General features: G+C 37.3%; 1 protein-coding gene and 1 pseudogene across 1 annotated transcript in view; one reads left to right on the top strand and one right to left on the bottom strand.

Moving 5' to 3' along the window:
• The window catches only part of LOC102480681 (zinc finger protein 883), an 86585-nt gene that overhangs the window by 19234 nt on the left and 53514 nt on the right, over positions 1-13837 (top strand). The window lies entirely within an intron of this gene.
• LOC102483219 (COP9 signalosome complex subunit 2-like) lies at positions 8492-12847 on the bottom strand (annotated as a pseudogene).

Genomic DNA, 13837 nt, shown 5'->3' with positions numbered 1-13837 from the left:
CGGATTTTACTAATTGGGGGTCAGGATGTTTCCTAAATTTCATCAGATGTATCTGTTGGAAGTCCCCTAGAAAATTCCACCCTTGTCTCAGCCTGCAGTAAGGATCAAGGAAAGGACAAGCTTTAAGGTTTTGCTATAGCTAATAGGGACAGGTGATGTTTGCTTAGAGTATGTCCCCATATCCTCAGGGCTTCTCTCCAAACATGTCCCTACAAAAATCCTCCATATTGTTCTCCACAGTCACTGGGCTAATTGACATTCTCACCAGCAGTGTAGGAGAACTCCCTTTACATCAAAGCCTTATCAGCATTTACCATTTTTTGCTTTTTAATCTTAGCCTTTCTGACTGGGATTAGGTAGAATCTCATTTTTGCTTTGATTTGCATTTCCCTTATGATAGGTAATGTTGAGCATTTTTTCATATGCTTTTTGGCCATTCATAAGTCTTCCTTAGAGAGTTGTTTGTTCAGCTCATTTTCCTATCTTTTAATTGGGTTGATTTTTGTGGGTGTGAGTGTGTTTTGTTTTGTTTTTATTTTTATTTTTTTTCTCCTTCAGTAAGCTGCTTCAGTTCTCTTTGTATTCTGGTTATCAGTCCCTTATCTGGGGCATAGTTTATAAAAATATTTTCACATTCTGAGGGTTGTTGATTCACACTAGTAACTGTGTCTTTTGCTGTGCAGAAATTTCTTAATCTGATATAATCCCTCTTGTCTATTTTTGGGATTATTGCCTATGCTTTGGGGTTTTATTTAAGTCTTTGTCTACTCTGATCTCTAACAGAGTTTCCCCAAGTATTTTACAGAAATAGTTTTTATAATTTGAGGCCTTTGGTTTAGATCTTTGATATATACTTTGAGTTGATTTTTATCAGTGGTGAGAAGAAGGGGTTCAGATTAATCTTTCTTCAGGTGGCTACCCAGTTTTTCTAGCGCCATTTGCTAAAGAGGTTTTCTTTTTTCCCATTGGATTGACTGGTACCCTTTATCAAAAATCAGTTGTCTATATGTTTTGGAGTTTATTTCTTAGGTCTCTTTTCTATTCCATTGGTTCACAGATCTGTTTTTGTGCCAATACCATGCTGTTTGGATTGTCACAGCTTTGTAATAATATTTAGGGGTCAGGGAGTGAGATGCCTCCTACTCATTCTTCTTGCACAGGATTGCTTTGACAATGTGGGGTCTTTTATGATTCCAGACATAGTCTGTGATTCTCTTCTCTAGATCTGTGAAGAATATCTCTGGTAGTTTGATTGAGATTGCATTAAATATGTAGATTAATTTGGGTAGAACTGCCATTTTAATTATATTAATTCTTTCAAATTAGGAACATAGGATGTTCTTCCACTTTTTGTGTAATTTTTTCTTTCTTTCTTTTTTTAGATTTTAATAGTTTTCCTTGTAGAAGTCTTTGACTTCTTTGGTTAGATTTATTACTAGGTATCTTATACTTTTTGTGGTTATGCTAAATGTGATTATTTTCTTCAATTCTACCTCAGTCTACTTGATGTTTGTATATAGAAATGCTATAGATTTTTGTATGCAGATTTTGTATCCTGCCACTTTACTGTATTCATTTGTTACTTCAGGAGTTTTTGCATGGATATCTTTGGGTCTTCTATGTATACAATCTTGTCATATACAAATAGGTATTATTTCACCTCTTTTTTTTTTTTTCAATATTTGAATGTCTTTTCTTTTCTTTCTGATTGCTTTGACTAGGGTTATCAGCACTGTATTGAAAAGGTGTGAAGAACATGGGCATCCTTGTCTTATATGAGTTTTTAGTGGGAAAGCTTTTAGCTTTTCCCTAGTCAGTATAATACTAGCTGTAGGTGTTTTTTTTTTTTTTTTTAATTAATTTATTTACTTACACTGTTTCCTCACAAACATTTACTTTACTTATTAAAAAAATTTGCTTATACTCTGTAGTTTTTGAGAGTTAAACAAATTTCAAAATTTCCAAAAAATCCTGAATTTTAAAGATAACTTTTAAAATACTTGTTATAATTTTGTTTGTGACTATAACAGAGACAGTACAGTTTTAAATATTTTTGAGAAAATATATGTCAACTACTAAAACTGTTGAGAATCTAAAACCCAGCACAAAATTCACACAAGAACCTCAGTTCTGCCTACCAAGTATTCTGTGGTTTACCCCTGCAAGCAACAATCAGTCTCTTTTTCTTCCTTCAAAGTCTTCCTCATAGTAATCCTCTGGTTGTGGCTGCTCTTTTGCAATCTCTAACGATTACAATGCTGGATTGGAAAAGTTCAGTTTATTTTATGGTACAAATTCTTTCATGTGGCTTCTCTAATCCTCTTTGTCAGGCAGAACTGTTTATGGTACTAGGCAATCTTTCCAAGAGCTTCTGTGGCTTTCTTGAGAACTGCCTTAGTTCCATAGTTTTTTTTGTCATATCTTCAGATACGACATTTGAATACAAAGCCCTGTCAATAACAAGTATTTCCAATTTCTGTTGCAAGGCAACAGGTGTTATTGAACTTATGTAATTAACCCTTCTGCCACAAAGTAAGAATACTCAAAAATATTTTTCAATTACAATGGGGTCAGGAAGGGATAAAAGTTTGTTTCAAATTTAAAAAGCAATCAAGCAAAAACAGTGTTTTAACAAATTGTTGAACCTACCAACAGCACAATAGAAAGCAAAATCCTTAAATCTGGAAAAGAAAGCATAGTAAAATAATTAGTACTGTTTTGGTTAAAAGTCAAATTCTATTTCACCAGTTCAATCTAATGTAATTAATCTCTTTCTGGTGAATTTTCAGTGTTACTATGGTTCAATCTTTCCATTTCAATCCTGGAAGTTAACAATCAGTGTTGTTATTTATATTTCCGGACTTGTCCCTAGCATTTTCTTGATTGCTTTTTGTTCTCTTATTTCTGTCTCTGACTTTAGTTTTCCTGGTAATGTCCTTTTAGAACTTCTTAGAGAGCTGGTCTGGTGTTGGTAAATTCTTTCTTTCAGGTTTTGTTTATTGATTTTTTTTTTCTTCCCCTATGAAGGATAATCTTGCTGGGTATAGTATTCTTGATTGAAATAGTTTTTCCTTCTTTTTTTTCTGGTGGGCGGGGAAGAGATTTTTTGCTATAGGGCACATGTGCTCACCAGAAAGACAGAGAGAGAGAGAAAGAGACAGAAAGCAAAAAGCACCCCCCAGGGGGGATGGCCACCACAATCCCTTCTCCATTCTCCTCTCAGTATCTTGGGCACGTATGCACATACACCTGGTGTGAGTTTAATCCACCAGTTCTGGGACTCGAACCATGGTCGACTACATGGGAGTCCAGCAATGTAGCCATTACACCATCTGCTGGTCCTAGAAATTGTTTTTCATTTGACACTTCGAATATATTTTCCCATTTTTTCCTTGTTCGCATTGTTTCCAAAGAGAGGGGCGATATTAGCCTGATGGAATAACCTGATGTTTTTCTCTTGTCAGTTTTAGTTCTCTTGTCTTTGTGGATTTGGCCAATCTGGCTATAATGTGCCTTGGAAAAGATCTTTTTGGGCTGATTCTATTAGGGGTTCTTTGTATTTCTTGGGTCTGCCTTTCTAGGTTTGGAAACTTTTCTTCTAGGATTTCATGGAGTAGATCATTAGTGCCCTTATCAATTTCTTCACCTTCTGGGATACCAGTTATCCAGATGTTTGGGTGCTTAGTGGTATCTAGTATTTTTCATATATTATGGTTATGTTTTTGTGTTATTTTCTCAATCTTTTTGGTGATTTTTTTCTAGGTTGGAGATTTTGTCTTCAACATTCAAGATTTGATCTTATGTATGGTGTTTTCTGCTTTTAAAACTTTTGAGAGAGATTTTGATTTCCTGTATTACATTCTTCACCTCTAACCGCTCTGTTGACTCTGTTTTATGCTGTATATTTCTTCCTTCAGATTGTGAAAGAACTATTTCACCTCTTGTATCTCGTCTCTTTTCTCTTGGACCTTCTGGAATTCATTGTTTCTCATATTTTTATCTTCTTTAGTTTTGTCACTATGAATATTCTGAACTCTTTTTTTTTTTGAGAGGATTTTTTTTTTTTTTTTGCTATAGGGCATGTGCGCTCGCCAGACAGAGAGAGACATAGAGACAGAAAGCAAGAAATCACCCCCCAGGGGGGATGGTCATGCTGCAATCCCTTCTCCTCCATTCTCCTCTAGGGATCTAGGGCACGCACGCACACGCGTCCGGCGTGAGTTCTAAGCCACTGGGTCCGGGATGCGAACCGCGGTCGACTACGTGGGAGTCCAGCAACATAGCCATTATGCTAACTGCTGGTTCCCAATATTCTGAACTCTTTATCGAGCATTTCCACAAGTTCCATTGTACTGTCTGTGAATCATAAAGGGTTGTTCTTTTCCCTTGGGGGAATGATTTTTTTTGTTTCGCATGTTTCTTGTGCCTCTGCAGTGGTTTCTGGTCATCTGATAGATTTTATGTTTTTTCCTAATTTCTTGGAGTTAATTTGAAGCATTCAGAGATATGTGGGAGGAGATGATCTGCAATCTCTCTAGAGTTCCGTTTCCCTGATGTTCACCAAGCAACTGGTGTTTTTGACCTTGGAACTGGATATTACAAAGGCCTCACAGTTTCTATGGAATAGATGTACCTGGGCAGAACTGCGGGGTTTCAACTGAGAGTTCAGTGGCATGTGGGAGGAAATGCTCTACACTCTCTGCAGCTCTGTACTTCTCCCTGCTGGTCACTCTGTAGTCTGTTTTCTCAGAATTTTAGTCATTCGGTGGTGCTTTCACTTTAGGCTAATAGCTTAGAGAAGGTTTCTGCAACTGTAAGATCATGTACTTTACTGTAACTTACTTCTTTTTTCTTTTTTTTTTTTTGAGAGGTTTTTGCTATAGGGCGCATGCACTCGCCAGACAGACAGTGACAGACAGAGAGACAGAAAGTGAGAAATCACCCCCCAGGGGGGATGGCCACGCCGCAATCCCTTCTCCTCCATCCTCCTCTTGAGATCTTGGGCACGCATGCACACGCGCCTGGCGTGAGTTTAAGCCACCGGGTCCGGGACTCGAACCATGGTTGACTACATGGGAGTCCAGTGACATAGCTATTACGCTAACTGCAGGTCCCAACTGTAACTTACTTCTGAGACAATTTCTCTCCTCTACTGTGTTTTGCAATGTGATATCCACAGAAAGAGGTTTTGAGTTCAAATTTATAGAGTTTCTTCAGCAGGTTCAGTAAGGGTTGAGGATTTCTATGATCCTAAAGTATTCAGAAACTTGGCTGCTGTGCCTGTCTAGTATGGAGGCTAAATAGCAGAGTAAGAAAGTAAGGAGAAAAATAAAGAAAAAGGAAAAGAAGACAGAGACAAAACAAACAAACAAACAAAAAAACAACCAAAAAACCCCCAAAAAACAAAACCCAAAACAACCAAAAAGAAAAAGAAAAAATGTTTTTAATCCAAAAAGGAAAAACACATTGCACACAAGTGCACCACATGAGACTCTGCCCAGTCGCAAAACCCAGTTGCCTGGACGTTTCTTTGTTGGAAGGTTATTTATTACTGATTCAATCTCATGGTGTGTTATGGGTCTATTAAGGCTTTCTATGTCTTTCTGATCCAATTTTGGTAGATTATATGTGTCTAGGAATTTGTCCATCTTATTGATGTTTTCTTGTTTATTGGTGTATAGTTCATAGTATTATGTAATGACACATTTTAATTGCCATTATGTCTGTTGTAATATTGCTTGTTTCATTGTGAATTTGATATTTGTAGTTCCTTTCTCTGTTCTTAATGTAGCTAAGGGTGTGTCAATTTTGTTTATCTTTTCAAAGAATCAGCTTTTGGTTTCATTTATTTTCTGTATAGTTTGTTTATTTTCTATTTAATTTATTTCTGCTTGAATCTTTAGTATTTCTCTTCTTTGGCACTTTTTGCTTTTTTTGTTGTTGTTGTTGTTGTTGAGAAAATTTTCCAGCTCTTTGAGGCATGATGTTAAGTCCATTTGCCACCCTTCCATCATTATCATCATGTTATTTTTTTTTTAAATTAAAGGATTGAGTTTATTTCACATGTATATTTTTGTCTCCCCACCATTTCCATGTCTGACCACCACTACTACAACCCTTTCATAACATTCATATATACTTAGAACCATGCAAAGGGTGGAGTTCTGTCTGTAAAAACTAAAGAATTTTGGACAACATTTAAAAAAAATTAATTGATTTATGTTTATATTTTATCACATGTATTTACAGTATACATTTCTTTTTTGAACACAAATACCATGCATGTCAGTCAAGACAAGGATATTACTATATACTTTATCATCAGCAAATAGCTTCTCAATTTTCATCAATTAAGCATACTTTTACCCATTTTTTCCTTCCCTTTTCCTCTCCATCCTGCCCATACCAAACTATCTTTTTCATATTTTATTGATTCACAAAAGATCTTAAAGTATGGACAAAGCTAGAATTTAGTGACAAGTGTACTGTAATTTTCTTCTATAATGTTTTTTTCTCTCTCATCAGCAAATAGCTTCTCAATTTTCATCAATTAAGCATACTTTTACCCATTTTTTCCTTCCCTTTTCCTCTCCATCCTGCCCATACCAAACTATCTTTTTCATATTTTATTGATTCACAAAAGATCTTAAAGTATGGACAAAGCTAGAATTTAGTGACAAGTGTACTGTAATTTTCTTCTATAATGTTTTTTTCTCTCTCCCTCCTTTTACTAAAGAGAGGTATAAACTAACTTATTTGCAAAGAAAAAAAATTAGGTTAATCTCAATTTGGCCTGTTATTTGCACAAAGCCCCGTAAGAATTCAATTTCTGATGCATGGCAACAGATACTATTGTATTATTGAACTTATGCAAATAACCATTCTGCCAAAAATAAGAATGCTCACACATATATTCCAATTGCAAAGGGGTAAGGAAGGGAGAAAAGTTTATGTTTAAATTTAAAAAATCTTTTCTTTTTATCAAATTGCTGAACCCAAAAACTTAAAACAAAAATCCTTAAAACTGGAAGATAAAGCATAGAAGAAAATCAATAATGTTTAAAAAGTCTTAGATTTCTATTTCATCAGTTCAGTCTAGTGTAATCTCTCTTTGGTTGAATTTGCAGTATTAATGTAGTCTGACCTTTCCGTTAACATTCAACATTATTATTGATATTTCAGAACTTGTCTCTACCACTAAGTTGGTCTTTTTCTTGGTCATTTTTTGTTTTCTTATTTGGCTGTCTTAGTTTTCTTGGTACACTACTCCCTTTAGAACTCCTCGAAGAGCTGGTCTGGTGTTGGTAAATTCTTTTAGGTTTTATGTGAGAATGCTTTTATCTTTTCTTCCCATATGAAGGATAATCTTGCTGGATACAGTATTTTTGGTCGAAATTGTTTTTCACATAATACTTTGAATATATTTTCCCATTCTTCCCTTGCATTGTTTCTGACGAGAGGTCTGATGTTGGCCTCGTGGGATTTTCTTTTGAAGTAATTTGACGTTTTTCTCTTGCCAATTTTAGTATTTTATCTCTGTGGTTTTGGTAAATCTGGCTATGATGTACATTGGAGAAGATCTAGGGTTGACTCTTTGTGGGGTCCTTTGTATTTCTTGGGTCTGGGTATTCGAATGCCTCTCTAGGTTTGGAAAGGTTTTTTCCCAGAATTTCATGGAATAGATTATCAATGCCCTGATTAGTCTCTTCACCTTCTGGGATACCTCTTATCAGGATGTTTGGACATTTAATGGTATCTAGTATTTCTCATATATCATACTCATTCTGGGGGGCTATTTTCTCAGTCTTTGTGGGGGATTTTCTAGGTCAGTGATTCTGTCTTCTACATACAATTCTCTGTGATCTAGTCTACTTTTTTTTTTTTCTTATAATTTCTGAGCTGTACTGTTTATTTTGCTGCTTGAAACCTAAGTGACAGTATGCCACTATAATTATGGGGTTTCGTCTAAACCTTTACTACACTGCAGGTACAGAAAGATACGGACACATTTTTGGAGAATTGACATTTTGCAAAATGCAGCAAACATTTTAATGTATACATGAGAAAAGGAAGTGTTCAAAAGGGTATGCATTTCAAGTTATTGCAGGTTATTTGTGAGAGAATTTCTGCAGGTAAAACATGTTTAAATTTAACCACCAGTAGCGTGTCAGTGTATTTAAAATCATGACAAAAATCTTCTCTCTGGTCATGTTGCCCATGACAAATTACTATGATGTTGTGTGTTTAGGGCAAGATGTCAATACAGCATAAATCCCATGATATTTTGGTTTTCTTCTGGAGATTAAAGCTGTTTTTTCTTGGGATAAATGCAGCAGCAAAACACAAACCAGTTGATCAAAAAAGCACTTCTGCTATAACTCCAATAATTTTCAGGACACATCAACCGACAGTAGTTTTGCCATTCCCAGTTCTTTTAAGGATTACATCTCTGCACTGCTGCCTAAGTATGTATGTAAAAGCTTGTTCTCTGTTAAGCCAGTTTACTGACTACAGCCTGGTTGAGAGAATTTAGTTGATTGGTCCATTTATCTAGTGTAGTATATCTTGCACCACCCCCTCTTCTGATGATCTAGTTCAAGGAGTTGGTTGACTTGATCAGTTTGTCCATGAATAGTGTTATCCAATATGCACTGCACCAGCAACTCTCCACACCAGCTACATCTGTGTTTAACTTCTTAGAAATAAAAGGAAATGTATTCTTGTGTAAGGCTTAATTAATTAATTTTATGAGCACTTGTGTTCTGATGTTTTGCAGAAGTTCTTCAGTGTGTTCTCTTGTGAAAGGATCGTCTATGATGTTGCTGTGATTTGTTTTCAGAATCTTTTCAAATTCAGCGATGTCATTATTCTGATAGGCACTTACTAGATTTGTCATTGCAAGAATTTCTGGATCATTCTTGTATGGTTTGGCCTCCTGTGAGTCAAACGGATTTATTCCCGATTTCGTTAAGCATATTTGCTAAGACCAAATATTTTAAGCAAGTGGTTCGTCTAGGACATCCTGATTCATCATAATTCTTGAAAGCTTCAAAAAAATCAGTGTGTGCCTTTTCAAATTCACCTTCTTTCAAGTGCATTTTACCACCACATTCTCTGATGACTCCCATGATCAGCGGATGAGGGATGGCAGACTTGATGTGAAGTGACTGTTCATAGAGTGCTTTAAGTTTCTTGTTATTTTTCTGTGCTGTGTACATTTGAATTTCCAAAGCATATATTTCTAACAATTGTGTACCTTTTTTCAGGTCATCTTCCCCATCATCAGTCTGACAGGATTGATGTAATTGGCGTAAAATTTTTGAAGCTTTCCATATTCCTCTCGTTCTAAATATAATTTCCCCAGCTTTGTGTTTGTTTTAAACCATAGTCTATCATTCTTAGCATCTTTCAAAGCTTCCAGTGTTGTTTCATAAAATTCCTGCAGTAAATCTATCTGACACAAAAAAATCAGAATTCTGTTTAGAAGTGGAGATATAGTCAAGAATAGAATTAATGGATTTTTCAGAGTAATTTCTTGTGACTGCACTCCGAATATAGGTCAATAGTTGTTTATATCTATTCATCATTTCTGGAAAGTTTGTCAACTTGAAGTTAATCTTAATCATTTGTTTCAGTGCTTTAAATCCCCATTCTCCTTTTTCACCTTCAAGTTCCAAAACCTTTTGGAAACTGCTTAATGCTGCTTTTGGGTCATCTTCTTTTAATGCTTTGGAATTATAGTACTGATTTTCCAAATTCACATTTGGCTCGGAGTTACTGTCTTCAGAGTATTCCTAAACTGGCCCTGAACGAGACTGGTTAAGCCATGCCTCCGGGAAACTCGCAAGAAGTGTTCCTAGTCAGGCCTGGGAGGAAGAAGTTCTCCCCGGTTTCAGACTCTTCTCCCAGCCTTTTGCACCCGTTCAGTTCAAGTGTGAAGAAGAGGGGCTCAGAATGCTGGGCCCGAAAGGGCAAAGCCAGCCAGGGCCTAGACCGCGGCATGGACCCCGAGGCGGGGAAGAGGCAGCAGGCACCAGGGACTGGAGCCTCAGGCCGGGGGCATCCATGTAGACGGGTGAGGGGTCTTGGCTTGGAGCGCACCTCTAATCTACTTTTAATATTTCAAGGGAGATTTTGATTTCCCGTATCACAACCTTCATCTCTAACAGCTCCGTTTGGTTCTTTTTAATGGCGTGTATTTCCTCTTACAGATCATGCAAAGACTTCTTCACCTCCTGGAACTTGTCTCTTTTCTCCTGCATTTTGTGGAGTTCATTATCTCTCTTCTCTTACATCTCTGTTAGCTTTGTCACTATGAATATTCTAATTTTTTTTCTGACATTTCCATGAGATCCATTGTACTGTCTGTGTATGAAAAGAAGATACTTTTATTCCATTGGAGGAGAGGTATTTTCTTGCTTTCTCATATTTCTTGTGCCCCTTCGGTCATTTTTGTTCATCTGATTGGTTTTGTGTTCCTTCCTAGTTCTTGGAAATTCAATCTGATCATTTAGAGGTGTGCTGGAGGAGATGTGTGGGAGGCTGCGCAACAGTGAGTCTGCCGAGGCCATTTTCATGAGTCTCTTACTATTGCCATCTTAGGCTCAGAGAGTAAACAATTACAAAGGCCACAATTGGCTCCCCTTCAAAAACCTCACCTTCAAAACCATACTCTGATTGGCCACTTCCCATAGCAAATCAGTAAGCTTAAAATCCCTCAGATTTGCATATCCGGCACCTCATGATTAGTCCACAAAAGCAACCAATCATAACCCACCTTTTTACTATCCTTCATTCAACCAATCACGGCCCACCAACATGTATATAACTATAATCCCTGGCCCACAATTGCAGGACGACCCTGAGCTGTGACACTGCATCGTCTCCGGACAACCCTAAAGAGTTGTAACACTGTGTCCTTTGTTCCGTCTCTCACTCCTTCCCTCAGAAAACCTGTTCGACTGCCTAGACCAGGACAGAGGTGATCTGCAATCACTCTTCCATTTCGTTTTTCACTCTTTGTGTGTCAGATTCAGTGGAAATTGAATGAAGAATATTCTGACCATAATCATAATCAGATGTTTGGATTCTGTTCACTTAGACCTGTCTAGACACATCTGTGTGGAGGCTGAGAAGCCAAGGGATAAAGTTAAAAGAAAAAGAAAAAAAAAAAGAGGAAAGAAGAAAAAAATAAATACAATAAAATTTTTTATATTTTAATTCTTTTTTGGAGAGTTTTTGCTAAAGGGCATGTGCACTCACCAGAAAGACAGAGAGACAGAAATCAAGAAATCACCCTCTGGGGAGATGGCCATGCTGCAGTCCTTTCTCATTGTTCTCTTGGGATCTTGGGCATGCATGCACACATGAATTTAATTCACTGGGTCTGGGACTTGACTGCAGTCGACTACCTGGGAGTCCAACGACATAGCCATTATGCCAACTGCTGGTCCCTATATTTTAATTTTAAAGGGCCAGAAATGCAAACAATATTTCACTGCTGAAGTTTAGCCATCTCAGGATGGGCCTGTGTTTGTGCCTTTCCTAAATGGGAGGGGCACATATGATTAAGTGACTCTACAGTGTGTTCTGGATGGGAAATCGCATTTTATAAGCTGTGATGATGTCTGTGAATGAATGTAAAATACATTACAAATATTAAGAGAGATAGGGAGACACTGAGACAGAGATTGAGGGAAAGATATAGAGGTTACTCTACCAATGTAGAAATGAATCCGGAGGGAGAAGTTTCAGCAGAAAATCTTCGTTTTTAGTCCCTGAAAACAATATTTCACAGCTGAAGTTCAGTAGCCATCTCAGGGTGAACCTGGGTTTGTGCTGCTCTTAAAAGGCAGGGGGTGGGGGGAAAGGCACAAATTAACAAGATAGTGGAGGGGCTTGAGAGTACAGAGAAAACTGTATCTTAAAAATTTATCTAAAAGCCAATTCTGAGACACCGGGAGACACAGAGAGATGGAGAGAAGGATACAGAGGTTATCCTACAAATCTAGAAATGAATCTGGAGGGAGAAGCCTCAGCAGAAAAATCTTCATTATTAGTCCCTGAAAACAATATTTCAGCTTAAGTTCTGTAGTCATCTCCTCAGTAAAGAAAGTTATCACTCTGCATCATAACAATGATAGCCAGAAGTCAACTGTTACAGAAATGAAAAAGACAAAATTTTAACAAACCATATACTTAAGGAGACTTCTTCCACTGCCAGAGATCTTGAATATCCTCTTGGTCATTCATCTGGAAGCAGTTCTTCACGTAATTGTTGAACTTGGCTTCCACTTTGAGAGGATAACCACCTTTTTCAATACTTGCTTACATTTTTGCTTTAACGTGTTCTACAGAACTAGGCTCTTTTGGTGTTTTAGGAGTTTTTTTTTTCTGTTTTTTGAATGGTTCTTGATCTTTTGGTCTTGGTGTTGATGGTTTTGAGTCTTTTCCATTTCTAGTTTGATTTTTGAGCATTTTTGTCAGGAGTAGATCATATGGATTTCTTCACTGGAGATTTTTCTTCTGTTTTCTCATCTTCAAAATCAGCAGCAGCAGCAGCAGCAGCAGCAGCAAGTCTTACTTCTTTCTGTGGAACCTTGCTACCACCTCCAGAGGCAGATTACTTTCCAGAAATACTTACGAGTTTTACGTCCTCTTCTTCTGATTCTGCATCTTCCTTCACAGCTAATAAGTACTGTGCACTAGTATACAAAGGCTCTGAACCACACTTCGATCTTAGGATCACAGGTGGTGTTATTTCAAAGCCTCCAAGGGAAACCATTGGTGGTACAGATATTTTCAACGCTGCCAGTGTTACTTTAATTGCACTGCCTTCATAATTCATTGCCTCTACTTCAACAATGTGCAATTCATCATTTGCACCAGCCCCCTAAACTGATATTCTTTTTTTTTTTTTTTTGTTAACATTTATACTGCTTATTTAGCACTAGATTCTAGCAAAGGCTGCAGTTTAGAATCACTTCCAGAGTTTAGCCTAATAGGATGAGCACAGCCAGAATAGAACTAGCACACAATAGGGTAGTAAGTGTTTTTGTTTATTTTTCAAGAAAAGCAGTTTTAACTTTAATAAATCAAAGAAATGCTAAGGAACTTGGCTTAAAACTTAAAGCCAGGAAACAGGTTAGGATTCTGTTCAAATAGTAGGCACATGAACCTATCGACAGGTCAAGACAGGACAAAAACTCTTAAAACCGGACAACAAAACCTAGAAGAACACCAATATTTTAGTCAAAAGTCACAGAATGCTATTTCACCGGTTCAGCCTCATGTACTTAATCTATCTTCTGTTGTGGTTTGATCTTTCCAATTGAATTCTGGGATATAATATTCAACTCAAGACTTGTCCCTATGATTAAGTTGGCCATTTTCTTAGTTTTTGAACTCTTATTTCTGTGTGTCTGCATTTAATTTTCCAGACATAGCACTCCATTGAGAACTTCTTGGAGATCTGGTCTGGTGCTGGCAAATTCTTTCAGGTTTTGTTTATCTGAGAATGTTCTTGTGTTTTCTTCCCATATGAAGGATAATCTTGCCGGGTATAGTATTCTTGGTTGAAATTGCTTTTCCCAGGGGACCAGCAGTTAGCGTAATGGCTATGTCTCTGGACTTCCATGTAGTTGACCACGGTTTGAGCCTCAGGTCCGGTGGCTTAAACTCACGCCGGGCGCGTGTGCGTGCATGCTCAAGATCCCGAGAGGAGAATGGAGGAGAAGGGATTGCAACGTGGCCATCCCTCCGGGGGGTGATTACTTGCTTTCTGTCTCTCTGTCTTTCTGGTGAGCGCACGTGCCCTATAGCAAAAACCTCTCCAAAA

The sequence above is a fragment of the Tupaia chinensis genome, unplaced genomic scaffold (genome assembly GCF_000334495.1).
Source record: "Tupaia chinensis unplaced genomic scaffold, TupChi_1.0 Scaffold143748_1, whole genome shotgun sequence".
Taxonomy (NCBI): Eukaryota; Metazoa; Chordata; class Mammalia; order Scandentia; family Tupaiidae; genus Tupaia; species Tupaia belangeri.
This window is presented reverse-complemented; position numbering and strand designations above follow the sequence as displayed.